Source organism: Chiloscyllium plagiosum, unplaced genomic scaffold (genome assembly GCF_037043375.1).
Source record: "Chiloscyllium plagiosum isolate Xiang-an unplaced genomic scaffold, Cpla_swu_hap1 HiC_scaffold_2, whole genome shotgun sequence".
Classification (NCBI taxonomy): domain Eukaryota; kingdom Metazoa; phylum Chordata; class Chondrichthyes; order Orectolobiformes; family Hemiscylliidae; genus Chiloscyllium; species Chiloscyllium plagiosum.
The window spans coordinates 46,903,687-46,917,061 of NW_028270140.1; the positions used below are offsets into that span (position 1 = coordinate 46,903,687).

Here is a 13,375-nt window from a genome sequence, read left to right on the forward strand (position 1 = left end):
TCTGGGGACAATGGGGAAGGATAATGTTGATCTTGAGTGCCCCTCTACCTGTACTGGGAGTGTTGAATAAAACTCACAATGCTATCAGAGTAGGATTGTCCCAACAGCAGGGGAAGAGGGACAGAGACTGATGTCTTCACAGCAGGGTAAGTGAGGAACATGAGAGTGAGAGAAGGTCAGTACAAGGTCCTCTTCTCCATTGTCTTTACAGGAGAGTCCTGGGAAATTGTAGGAATTGGGTGGATGCAGAGATTCTGATCAGGTGTACATTTGAGATGTGCACAAGCTCACATTCAACAGGATTCACTGGACAATATCTTGGAGCAGACACTTATTAATTTACCAGCCACATTTTGAAAAGGTTCCATCGGCCAATTGTAGATCAATTTCAACTTAGCACTTCTTTTCTTTAAGTCAAAGATGTATGTTTGACAGGGTGAGTGTGTGAAGAGGGAATGTGGGCTGTCACTGCCCCAATCATTATATAATTCTGTTTGAATAGTGATGGAAAGCTTTTGTTGCCTGATATGTCCCTTGAGAACCGGTTTACTTCAGTGATGTGTGCAGTGTGTCTCACACAAACAGCAAGTTTTAATTTAAAATATATCAGGGCATTACAAAATGAACAGCCATTAACTCGAAGCCATGACTGGGCACTAGTTATGAGTCAGCTCTGCCAGGTCGGAATTCTCCATCTCCTCAAGTGAGCTTGCCCGTTGGGACGCAGGATTAGTTCATTCATCCTGCAGGTTAGAAAAACAGAAACTCTCAGATGTTTTATAAACTATATTGGCTAATTGGCCGAAGCTGGATAAAAGGCTTCAACAGTTGTAAGAATGGGCAAACTCTCTGGATGCATTTCGAAGTGGTTGAAGTGCATTATCTTCTCCAAAAACGTCATTTTGATTTAACACTCTCCCTTACTCTCAACCATTTCCTTTTGATATTTTTGATTTGCCCCTGGTGGATAGTGCTTGGTAAATGTTTGATTTGTGACGTGGGTGATTTGATGGCTGTTGAATTCAAAGAAAACAGGGTAAAATCTTACTGATATGATTGTTCCAGTCTCACATAATGACATGAAATTGAAAATGCAAATATATGACTGAGACAGTTATGTGCTGCTTGCAATGGAAGACAGGTCATTGGTTTCCGAACTCAACACATTCAAATGGTTTACTGGAGATGTGAAGTGTTCTGTCTGAGCAATTGCATGTGTCGTGTTAGGATCACAACACCCTATTTTCTGATATAGGGAGCAAGAGAGTGCAGCTCTGATGGTGGGATTAAAGAATATGGTCAATCTCAACCATACTCAGTGTCCACAGGTAGAGTTTTATCTCTGTTTCAGAGCTTTTTATTCTTTTTTTTTCCTCTTTTTCTTTTTTTTTCTTTTTTTTTAGTGCTTATTTTATCCCCAGCACCCATGGTGTGTGTGCGCAGGTGTGAGACACAGTGAAAGACACAATGTGCACAAATCTTTATTCAATTTCCACCACCAGGAAGATAGGAAAACACCCGGGTGGCCAGTGACAAACACTGCCCTTTCTGTTTCAGATCTTATGTGATCAGGCAATGAATATGATTACATCAGCAAGATGGATATGGGAAGGCTCAAAGAACATTGGAGAACTTTGGGATTCAGCAGTTTTAGTTGGATCACAAACAAGAACCTGTTGACAATGGCTCCAGCCAGTATGATCAATTAGCTGATGCATTTAACGAGTTTGTCTCTGAGACTGAGGGTAACGACACAAAGCCAATTTCTCTTCTAAGTGGTTTAATTCTCAAGATTCGAAGAGGGACTCCACTTGATGAAAAATGTTGTTCCAGTAGCTGTGCCGCAGCAGAGATGTTTGCAAAATATCAATAATAAAATTATGTAGATTACATCTTTGAGCCGATATATTGTTCTTCACAAATGGAATGAGAGACTCTGATTTCAAAGCAAAAATTTAGTTTTTATGATTTCAGACTCATGATAAGAACCTTCACCTTGAAGCAGCTAATTTTCAGAATCAGGACTGAGAGGTCAGCAGATCGCCTGGGATTTTCCAACTCATGATGACTGAGAATCTCTGCAGTTTGATCTTCTGGTTCTCAAATTGCTACAGTGAGCATTGATTCTGAGAACAACTTCTTAAAATGTTGACAATAGTAAATAATTTTAGTAGTGTCCATGTTGAGGGCATCTAGAAAGCAATGGTAAAAGTAATTTAAAAATACTCTTTTACTCAGAGGAAGGTTTATGTGTGGAATGAACTTCCAGAGGAAGTGGTGAATGTGGGTACAGTTACGGCGTTTAAAAGAAATTTGGATAAGTACATGATAAAGAAAAGTTTGAAGGGACAACGGGCCAAGCACAGACAAGTGGGACTAGTTTATTTTCGGGATTATGGTCGCCATGGACTGGTGAAACAGAAGGGTCTGTTTCTGTGCTGTATGACTCTATGACTCAAAAATTCTTTGGAACTTAGATACATTTCTTTTTACCTTATTTTGGTGATTTATATATTGCCTTGTCTCCCAAACTGGCATGTGTGACTGATATGCCCAACTCAAGATCTGGAGGCATCTTGGTGAGGTTGTCAGTGAACAGGAAATTTTGACCAGAAATATACAGATCACAGCATCAAGAGACATTGCAAAATTGGCACAGGAATTCGCCATTGATTCCATTGTGTAAGCTTCACTATCCAGTACAATCAGAGCCAATCATAACACCTTTCATTAATACTATCCTTAAACTTCATTTAATTTCATCTACTCTCAGTTTAAAACTGTTTCTTCCTTATTCAATTACCAATGTGAATCTCTCACAGATGGGCGCTGATTTTGTTTATCATGTGGTTATGATGCTGTCAGTTTCATGCGCCACGATAGTAGTGGGTCGTGAAATAGCTTTAGCAATCAGAATTAAGGAAAATCCCAAAGCATTTTATTCTTATTTCAGGAGCAAGCGGGTAACTAGAGAAAGGATTGGTCCACCAAACGATAATGAAGGAATTGCTGCGTGCCGAACCTGAGAGAATGGGTGAGATTCTGAATGAGTACTTTGCATCAGTGTTTACTGAGGAGATGAACATGATGAATCTTGAGATTAGAGATCAAAGTTTGATTCGTCTGGATCGCGTTGGCATAAGTAGGGAAGATGTGTTGGGTATGCTAGAGGTTATTAAGGTGGACAAATCCCCAGACCTGAATGGGATCTATCCCCGGTTGCTTAGGAAGGCGAGAGATGAAATAGCAGGGGTCCTGACAGATATCTTTGTGGCATCCTGAAATACAGGTGATGAGCTGGAGAACTGGAAGGTTGCTCATGTTGACCCTCTGTACAACAAGGGTTGTCGGGATATTCCGGGTAACTACAGACCAATGAGCCTGACGTCAGTGGTGGGGAAGTTGTTGGAGAGGGTACTGAGAGATAAGATCTATTTATATTTAGAAAAGAATGGGCTTATCAGTGATATGCAACATGGTTTTATGCGGGGGAGAACTTAAAAGAGTTCTTCGAGGAAGTGACCAAGTTGTTAGATGAAGGAAGGACTGTTGATATGATATACATGGACTTTAGTAAGGCGTTTGACAAGATTTCCCATTGCAGATGAATGGAGAAAGTGATGTCACATTGTGTGCAGTGTGTTCTAGCTAGGTGGCTAAAGAACTGGTTGAGCAATAGGAGACAGAGAGTAGTCGTTGAAGAGAATTTCTCGAAATGGAGAAAGGTGACCAGTGGTGTTCCACAGGGATCAATATTGGGGCCACTGTTGTTTGTAACATATATAAATGATCTAGAAGAGGGCATTGTTGGTATAATTAGCAAGTTTGCAGATGACACAAAGATTGGTGGAGTAGCAGAAAGCATAGGGGACTGTCAGAGAATACAGGAGGATATAGATAGAGTGGAGAGTTGGGCAGGAAAGTGGCAGATGGCTTTCAAACCAGGCAAATGTGAAGTGATGCATTTAGGCAAGTCTCCTTCTAGAGTGAATTATACAATGAATGGAAGAGCCTTGGGAAAAGTTGATGGGCAGAGAGATCTGGGAGTGCAGGTCTATTGTACCCTAAAGGTTGCTGCACAGCTGGATAGAGTGGTCAAGAAGGCATATAGTATGCTTGCCTTCATTGGACGGGTATTGAGTATAAGAGCTGGCAAGTCATGTTAAAATTGTACAAGACATTGGTTCGGCCGCAGTTAGAATACTGTGTACAGTTCTGGTCGCCACATTACCAAAAAGATGTGGACGCTTTGGAGATAGTGCAGTGAAGGTTTACGAGGATGTTGCCAGCTATGGAGAGAGGTTGAGTAGTTTAGGTTTATTTTCACTAGAAAAAAGGAGATTGAGGGGGCACCTGATTGAGATTTACAAAATCATGAAGGGGATAGACAGGCTGGATAGAGACAAGCTTTTTCCGAGGATGAGGGATTCAATAACGAGAGGTCATGCACCAAGGTGAGAGGTGGAATGTTTAAGGGGGATACACGTGGCAAGTACTTCACACAGATGGTGGTGGGCGTTTGGAACGCGTTGACAGCAGAGGTGGTAGAGGCAGGTATGGTAGATTCATTTAAGATGCGTCTGGACAGATGCATGAGTAGGTGGGGAGCAGAGGGATACTAATGCTTAGGAATTGACCGACAGGTTTAGACAGTACATTTGGATCGGCTCAGGCTTGAAGTGCCGAAGGGCCTGTTCCTGGGTTGTAAATTTTCTTTGTTCTTTGTTCTTTGAATCAACTCTTCATTGGCAACAAGCCAGGAGGATCAATCAAAATAATCTGATTAGTATATAGAAAGAATGAATTATTTCCTGCACTGTGCAAAGCTCAATGACATCATCTACTCACGACAAACTAACAATCATAGTGGCATCACTCAGCACAAATAGGTCAATGTACTGATAAGGGTTAGTAAACAATTATGAACGAATGAAGGGGAAACCAGTTTTACTGAATATAGCGAGCTTGTCCAAAGGAATATAGCGAGGCTACAAACCAATATCTCACACAGTTCAATCATTTTTGTTCATAAAATCTGTGACGTGGGTTTTTGATGAGCAGAAGGTTTTTTTCTCAGATTTCCTTTTCTGAATGCTTCCCATGATTTGCAGGAGGGATAGCGGGTTGGCCCCTATTCATATGATCATGTGTTCACAAGTCTCTGTGGTCGTGAATTAAAGAGAGTTACTCAAAGTCTGCGCGAGTACTCATTTTTCACGTAGCTTTGAGCTCGGTGAGTATTACATTCCATGCTATTAGCCCAGATGCAGTAATAATCATTGAACTCTGAACAGTGTCTGAGCCTACAATGCCAAAAAATGAATTTTTAACATTTTCAATCAAACCTGTTAGTTAAACTCAGTGAGTAAGTGGAACATTAATTGGCCTCAGCAACCTTCAGTTGGAAAAGGAAGGCAAATAAATCAGTAGGTTTCTGTTCCTGACGTTATTCAGTGACTCTAGTTGATAATGAGCCTGTCTCACATGAGAGCAGAATTTTCCTTTCACATTGAACACAATTTAGTCCATTTCCCATGGTTGTCTTGTGAAGTCACTGAGGTCCACAATAAAGGAGTGAACACTGAACATTTTTCCCTCAATGGAGCTGTCACTCAGCCTCCTGTGAAGGAGTCAGTCTCTGTCACCTTATTCCCTGCTGTGTTGACAGGCCCACTATGATGGTATTGGGACTTTGCAACTATCCTCTTGCAGTCGAGGAAGGCGGCATGCTCAACTTAAACATTAGCCTCACCAACGGGCAGCTTTAATTACTGACCGTTTCTGTGCTTCTATGCAGCATAGAGAAGTGAAGCATTGTCTCGTATTTAATGCCATGATAGTGGTCCTGCCCACTGTATAGAATGCTGAGATTAAATCCAGCTCTGCTAAGTTGTGAAGGTTCACTGTCGATTTAGCTGATCTGAAAAATGTAACTGCAGTCAGGAGGAATCTGGTCTCATACCCTAGGGTTGCAGAGAGAGAATGTGGGCTGTTACTCCCCAAGTGATTACGTATGAAACATTCTGTTTGAAAGGGACTAAAAGCCTCCACTTAACAGCATTTCCTTCAAAAGTTTTTTCACTCCCATGGTGACGGGGTGAATTTTACACATTCAAAAAGTTTTAATTTAAAGTACATTAGGACATTGCAGAATGAACAGCCATTAACTACAAGCCATGACAGTAGCATTACTTGATGAATCAGCTCTACCATGTTGGAACTCTGAATCCATCCCTCAAGTGAGCTCCCGGTTGTGGCACAAGATCAGATCATTGCCCTGCAGGTTTGAAAAACAGAAAGATTAAGAATATCTTCAATTGTATTAGCCATTGACCAGAATTGAAATACAGAATGTGTAATCAATTGTAAGACTGGATAAACGCTATCTGATGTGAATGTCCCAGTCAAACACAATGATATTGGGAGATTTTCATATGTGTCTGAATGACATGGGCTATGATGGGAAATCTGTGATAATCGATGAAGCCTTGCTCAACATTAAGGCATCTGGCTAAGTTATGCGTATAAAGATAAGGTTCTCGCTAAGCAGTGGTGAGAGGTTTAGTAACCAGGATTATTACATTATTAATAGTCTCATTCACACTGAATTTAATTTCAGTAATTCACAGCTCACTACCCAATATGAGGAAACTAGACATTGACTATTCCAAATGAGAAACTATGAGTGGATTCTTGGTAACTCCAGCTTACTGCACGCTCCTCTGGGCAGCCATCTTGAACACTTGACAACTCCGTCTCAGCAAATGCTCCAGGGCACCATCCACGCGCAACCTCATCCACAGATACTTGCATCCAACAGCTGCCACCCTAAGAGAACTTTATTGCTGGAACAGCACAGCAGGTCAGGCAGCATCCAGGGAACAGGAGATTCGACGTTTCGGGCACAGGCCCTTCTTCAGGAATGAGCAGAGAGTGTTCAGCAGGAGAAGATAAAAGGTAGGGAGGAGGGACTTGGAGGAAGGGTGTTGGAAATGTGATAGGTGGAAAGAGGTCAAGGTGAGGGTGATAGGTCGGAGTAGGATGGAGGCGGAGAGGTCAAGAAGAAGACTGCAGGTCAGGAAGGCGGTGCCGGGCTGGAGGGATCCGGCTGAGACAAGGTGGGGGGAGGGGGGATGAAGAAACTGGTGAAGTCCAAGTTCATCCCCTGCGGTTGGAGGGTTCCCAGTCGGAAGATAAGACGCTCCTGGTCGACGGTGCCCTCCACCGCATCTCCTCCACTTCCCGCTCCTCCGCCCTTGAGCCCCGCCCCTCCAACCGCCACCAGGACAGAACCCCACTGGTCCTCACCTACCACCCCACCAATCTCCATGTACAGCGCATCATCCGCCGTCACTTCCGCCACCTCCAAACAGACCCCAGCACCAAGGATATATTTCCCTCCCCTCCCCTATCAGCTTTCCGTAGAGACCACTCCCTCCGCGACTCCCTTGTCAGATCCACACCCCCCACCGACCCAACCTCCACTCCCAGCACCTTCCCTTGCGCCCACACCTCCCCCCTCACTTCTCTCCAAGGCCCCAAAGGAAACTTCCATATCCGCCACAGATTCACCTGCACCTCCACCCACATCATCTACTGCATCCGCTGCAGCCGGTGTGGCCTCCTCTATATTGGGGAGACAGGCCGCCTACTTGCGGAGCGATTCAGAGAGCACCTCTGGGCCACCCGGACGAACCAACCCAACCAACCTGTAGCACAGCATTTCAACTCCCCCTCCCACTCCACCGAGGATATGCAGGTCATTGGACTCATCCACCGCCAAACCACAACAACCCGACGGTCGGAGGAGGAGCGTCTTATCTTCCGACTGGGAACCCTCCAACCGCAGGGGATGAACTTGGACTTCACCAGTTTCTTCATCCCCCCTCCCCCCACCTTGTCTCAGCCGGATCCCTCCAGCCCGGCACCGCCTTCCTGACCTGCAGTCTTCTTCTTGACCTCTCCGCCTCCATCCTACTCCGACCTATCACCCTCACCTTGACCTCTTTCCACCTATCACATTTCCAACGCCCCTCGTCCAAGTCCCTCCTCCCTACCTTTTATCTTCTCCTGCTGAACACTCTCTGCTCATTCCTGAAGAAGGGCCTGTGCCCGAAACGTCGAATCTCCTGTTCCCTGGATGCTGCCTGACCTGCTGTGCTGTTCCAGCAATAAAATTTCAACTTTGATCTCCAGCATCTGCAGACCTCACTTTCTACCCTAAGAGAACTCTCATGGCATCATTAATCCACTTGTTCGATGATTCATGGTTCACTAATGCATCTCAGGGGACACTGGAAACTAACTATGCAGTGTTGGTGTTAGGCCACCTGCGCACAGCGACAGGCATCCAGCTCACGGTTTGGATCATGCTGGATGCTTATACTCCCTATTTTGCCTTGCCTTACCTTTTTGCATTTTGTCTCCTGAGTTAGAGTTCCCAAGCATCCAAGACTTCTGTCTTGCCTTGCTGTGTGGTGCAAACTCAAAGCCAGGAAATGAGTAATGTTTGTTCGTAGAACTCAGTCAAGGGAGACAGCCTTCAGTCAGGGGTGGTGACACAATAAGTCAACGGCAATGTCCAATACACATCTAGAGGATTACATATGGTCAGTCAGGCATTTGAAACAATAAGGATCATGAATCCTTTCTTTAAGGGGTGAGGAGCCATATGTTGGGCAGCCCACAGCCTGCCTTGGTCATTCTGCCCGATTGTGAGCTCTTTTCCCCTGGATTGAGAGGAAGTGGGGAAATTGACTGAGGTAAAAGTGGGTGGCATAGCTGTTGGTACTGGTGTATCTGGGCAAAAGGGGTGAGTTGCCATGAGCAAGTGAGGGGTCAGTACAGAGGTAATGCAGGATTAAAGATGTCGAGGTGGGTGAGAGTGAGTGAGAGAAGATATTACAAGCAATGGTGAAGACCATAGAACAAACACCTTGATGGATGGTGTGTGCAGAGGCAGAGATAGAAAAATAGAAGCACAGAGAGAAGATTTGTCTCTTAGCCTGGATGGTCAGAGAAAGTCATTCTTCCTATACTGCCAGGCATAACCGGAGACAATTGAGTCAACATTGACATGGTGGGAAGGGGGCAACCTCAGACCAATTGGCAGGATCTGGTGTCATGGCCTTTACTGTCAAACTGGGAGAAGAGTACGACATTCCTCTGCACCACCCCACCCACCAGGACCCCCAGTTTCCTGTCCTCAAAGCTAATTTCCCACCTCTTCCATTTCTGGGGCAAATATTAGTGACCATGCAGGGCAGCTCCAGGCTGATGGTCCCTGTTCAGATGTAAATGGCTTTTTAAGCATAACATTGGTGCCAGGGATGATGGTGCATAATGGAATATCCAAATAGTGGCAAGTAACTCTGGGTACAGCAAGTGGTAGAATTGGCTTAATGTCAGGCGATGGGGTCACTACTGGGGGCAGAGTATATGTTTAATGAATTACATTTTGACCATATTTGACATTTATCAATGTATGACAAGTTTCACCGCAGAGACCCAGAATTGTAAATAGTTGACAGATTTTTCACATTTTGTTGCTGTTTGCGGAAGACTGTGTCATTGCTTTCTGCATTGAGTTCAACATTCAAATTGTTTTTTGGAGATGTGAAGTCTTATGTCTGAACAGTCACAAGTGCTGTAAAAAAGTCACAAAATCTCATTATCGGGTATAAAGAGTGCAGTGACAGAGGGAGGAAAGAAACAACAATCAATCCCAATAATCCTCAGTGTACACAGATGGAGTTCTCTCTCTGTTTCAGATTCTTTAATAAACTTCTAGATGATGTCCCATTCCTGGAGAAGGAGATGAAGAAGTCTCAAAGAATGTTGGTGAATGCTGAAATGGCGCTGTTTGACTCCGTTTCGCAACAGCATGAGCAGTTAGATGATGTTACTAACTGGTTTGTCTCTGAGATTGAGACAGACAACACAATGCCAGCTGGTCTTCCAATATCCAAGACAAAAAGACAACTCATTTCTCAATGTTGTAATAGCAGCTGTACCGTGAGAGAAATACTTGATACTTACTGTTGCTAAATACAATGATGTTGACTGGATCGTTATGTTTGTAGAATATTCTACACACATGGAATCAGATTCAGTCTCTTTTTAAAGTAAAAAGTTACACTTTATGAATCTGGATTTCTGATTTCTGACAAGATTTCATCTTGCAGCAGCTAATTTTGGGAATCAGGGCACAGAGGTCAACAGACCCTGTAGGATTTTCTAATCCACAGTGAATGAAAACTCCATCACAATTTAATGATCTCGTCCTCAAATTCCCACAATGGGTGCTGACGAGAGCCGTACATTTGTAAAATGTCTTCTGTGGATGCTATTAAAATGAATTGAGTACTGTTGATGTCAATGACTTGTAGTAACATAGCAATGGTAAAAAATTTAAAAATGTCAATGGATTTGTATTGGTTCATTTCATAAAGTCATACTTACAAAATGTCTCTTTCATGAAAAATGACATATCACATTCAGTTTTTCTTTCAACAGTGTGTATTTTCACCATTTAGTGAACCATCTCAGGAGAAATTAATTCAAAATTCAGATCATTTTCTTTTGACTTAGCTGCCATCTTGCCTTCAACATGGCATCTGGTCTGATTTTCCCAGTTCAAGTTCTGGATGCCATTTTGTGAAGCTGTTCGTGAACAGGAAATATTCACCAGAAATATGCAGATCACGATGTTTATGGATACGGCAGCATTAGAGCAGGAGATGGCCATTCAGCCCATTGCTCCTTATTCATCTTGCAGTGTAGTCATCGCTAATCATTCAGTTCAATAGCTTTATCCACATTATGACTTCAAAATCCCAACAATTTATCTTTATTTCTGTCTTCAATTGCTTCTTCCTTCTTATGAAATTATATTCTCCGAGTTGTAATCTCCCCAACCAAAGGAAATATCTTACTGACATTTATCTTGCTATCGCTTTAAGTATTTTGTAGGTTTCATCGAGGTAACTTCTCAATATTTGGAACATCAGAGAATACACAGCCTATTTGCTCAATCTCTCCTCATTGGACTCTTCCACCATCCTCAGCAGGGATCTGGTGAATATTTGTCACTCTCCCCCAGTGACAATAACATTGAGCTCAGGCAAAGGGATCAAAACTGCACAAAGTTCAACCATGGTTTTGCACAATTGAGCATGACTTTGCCGCTCTTCTACTCAATTCCTCTTGGAACAAAATTAAATACCATGAGCTCTCCAAATATCACTAGCCTTCCACACCTTCACGTTAGCCTTCAGTGATTTATTGAGAAGTAGATTAAGGTCGAGGAGAAATTGAGGGCTGCAGATGCTGGAGATCAGAGCTGAAAATGTGTTGCTGGAAAAGCACAGCAGTTCAGGCAGCATCCAAGGAACAGGAGAATCGACATTTCGGGCATAAGCCCTTCTTCTTTCCTGAAGAAGGGCTTATGCCCGAAACGTCGACGCTCAAGTAGATTAAGGTCCCTTTGTATATCTACATTTTCTAATCTCTGACTATTTTTGAAATACTCTACACATCTTTACCTTTTGCCAAATTGGATAAACTCAATTTGTGCTTATTATTTTTCATCTTCAATGTTCCCACTCCGAAGCCTGTGCAAATCCATTGAAGCTGCTTTGAATTTTCCTCACACCCAACATCTCACCAAGTTGTTTGTCTTCCTCAAACTTAGAAAAATTACATTTGGTGTCCATCGTGGAATCATTGATGTATCACAGAGAGATGTCTGATCTCTAACTTCCTGTTCCAGCTCTTCACACACATATCATTTCCATCTTTCTCTCCACCTCTCTCTCTCTCTCTCTCACACACACACACAATCACGCACACAAACACACACAATCACACACACACACACAAACACACGCGCGCGCGTACGCACACACCACTTCCTCACTCTAATTGATAAACTACATGAATCAGTGTGACCATACGCAGATGGCAGTGATCAGTGTGCTGATGCATTTGTGAGTGCATGACTGAGAGATTCCACACAAGTGACCTGTCACTCCTTGGAAGGAGCCAGTCACATCGAAATTGCAGGTGCTGTCAGTTTTGCAGCCACCTGGGAGAGGATAACCTTCCTTTCCATCAGACCTCAGGTCCCATTCCTGCATCCAGCAGAGTTCCTTCTCAACATCCGAGGACACACAGAGCCAGTGTCAGCACTATATTTCACATGCCCCCAGAAAATGAAGTCAGGGTCAGTAAACACTGGGCCTCCTGTGCAACCCACTGTGTCTGCCTAAGATGGATACTTCTGGTCCTTCATGTAAGCCTGCTGCTGCTCCTGGGCTTGCCATCATCCCTGATCCTCTTGTATCCATTTTCACTTTTTTAGGAAGGTAATCACAGTGTCCAGCTTCCCAACAGTAGCTGGGCATGAAACTCCTGCTGGAAATGACCTCTGTTATGAACATAAAGGGCAGAAAAGTTATTTGGTCTCAGAAGAGTCAGTGATGACACACACTGTGAATGAAGGCTGCACACTCTCCTCCACAAAGTGAAACATGCAGCAGATTCTCCAAACCTTGAGACAGCTGCCCTTTGCACCCTCCTGAAAAATCAGCAGCTGAACTGTTCTGTTCAGCTGGAACAGAGCAGGATTGCTTTTCCTGGTGTCCAGAACAAATTTGCAGAGCAGAACATAGATATGACTGATCTGGACTTGACTGCAGTCTTTGTGAGACCCCACATAACAAAACACGATTCCACTGACAGCTTGTTCTGGAGCTACAGCACTGACTGTTGTCCACTCTCCGACTTTAGTTGGATATATCTCCTGACCGTAAGAGAACCAAGTGGATAGCGAGTATGGCCAAACCCCTCAACTGTCTGGAACCATTTCTCCATAACTACCAGTATTGGAACCCCCGACAGATAAATGTTGAGGTCTCAGTGTGCAATTCATAAAGAGACCTTGGAGTGCAGATTCATAGTTCCTTGAAAATAGAGTCACAGGTCGATAGGATGATGAAGAAGGCACTTGGTATGCTTGCCTATATTAGTCAGTGCATTGAGTATAGGAATTGGAAAGTTATGTTTTAGCTGTGCAGCACATTGGTTGGGCCACGTTTGGAAAACTGTGTTCACTTCTGGTCTCCCTTCTATAGGAAAGATGGTGTGAAACTTGAAAAGGTTCAGAAAAGATTTACAAGGATTTTGCCAGGGTTGGAGGTTTCAGCTGTAGGAGGAGGTTGAATAGGCTCGGGTTATTTTCCCTGGAGCATCAAAGGCTGAGATGTGACCTACTAGAAGTTTATAAAATCTTGAGCTGGAATGGATAAGGTGAACAGCCGAGGTCCTTTCCTCAGGTAGTGGAGTCCAAAACAAGAGGGCAGAGGTTTAGGTTGAA

The 13,375-nt window shown here is 43.5% G+C and overlaps 1 long non-coding RNA gene across 1 annotated transcript; it reads right to left on the bottom strand.

Annotated features, from left to right (window-relative positions):
* Window positions 1-1,880: 1,880 nt before the first annotated feature.
* On the bottom strand, window positions 1,881-8,429 carry LOC148151889 (uncharacterized). Its single transcript, XR_015759054.1, has 3 exons — window positions 8,409-8,429; window positions 6,193-6,277; window positions 1,881-2,192 (listed from the first exon to the last, which is right to left on the bottom strand). It is a non-coding gene; the product is annotated as an uncharacterized LOC148151889 (long non-coding RNA).
* Window positions 8,430-13,375: the final 4,946 nt, after the last annotated feature.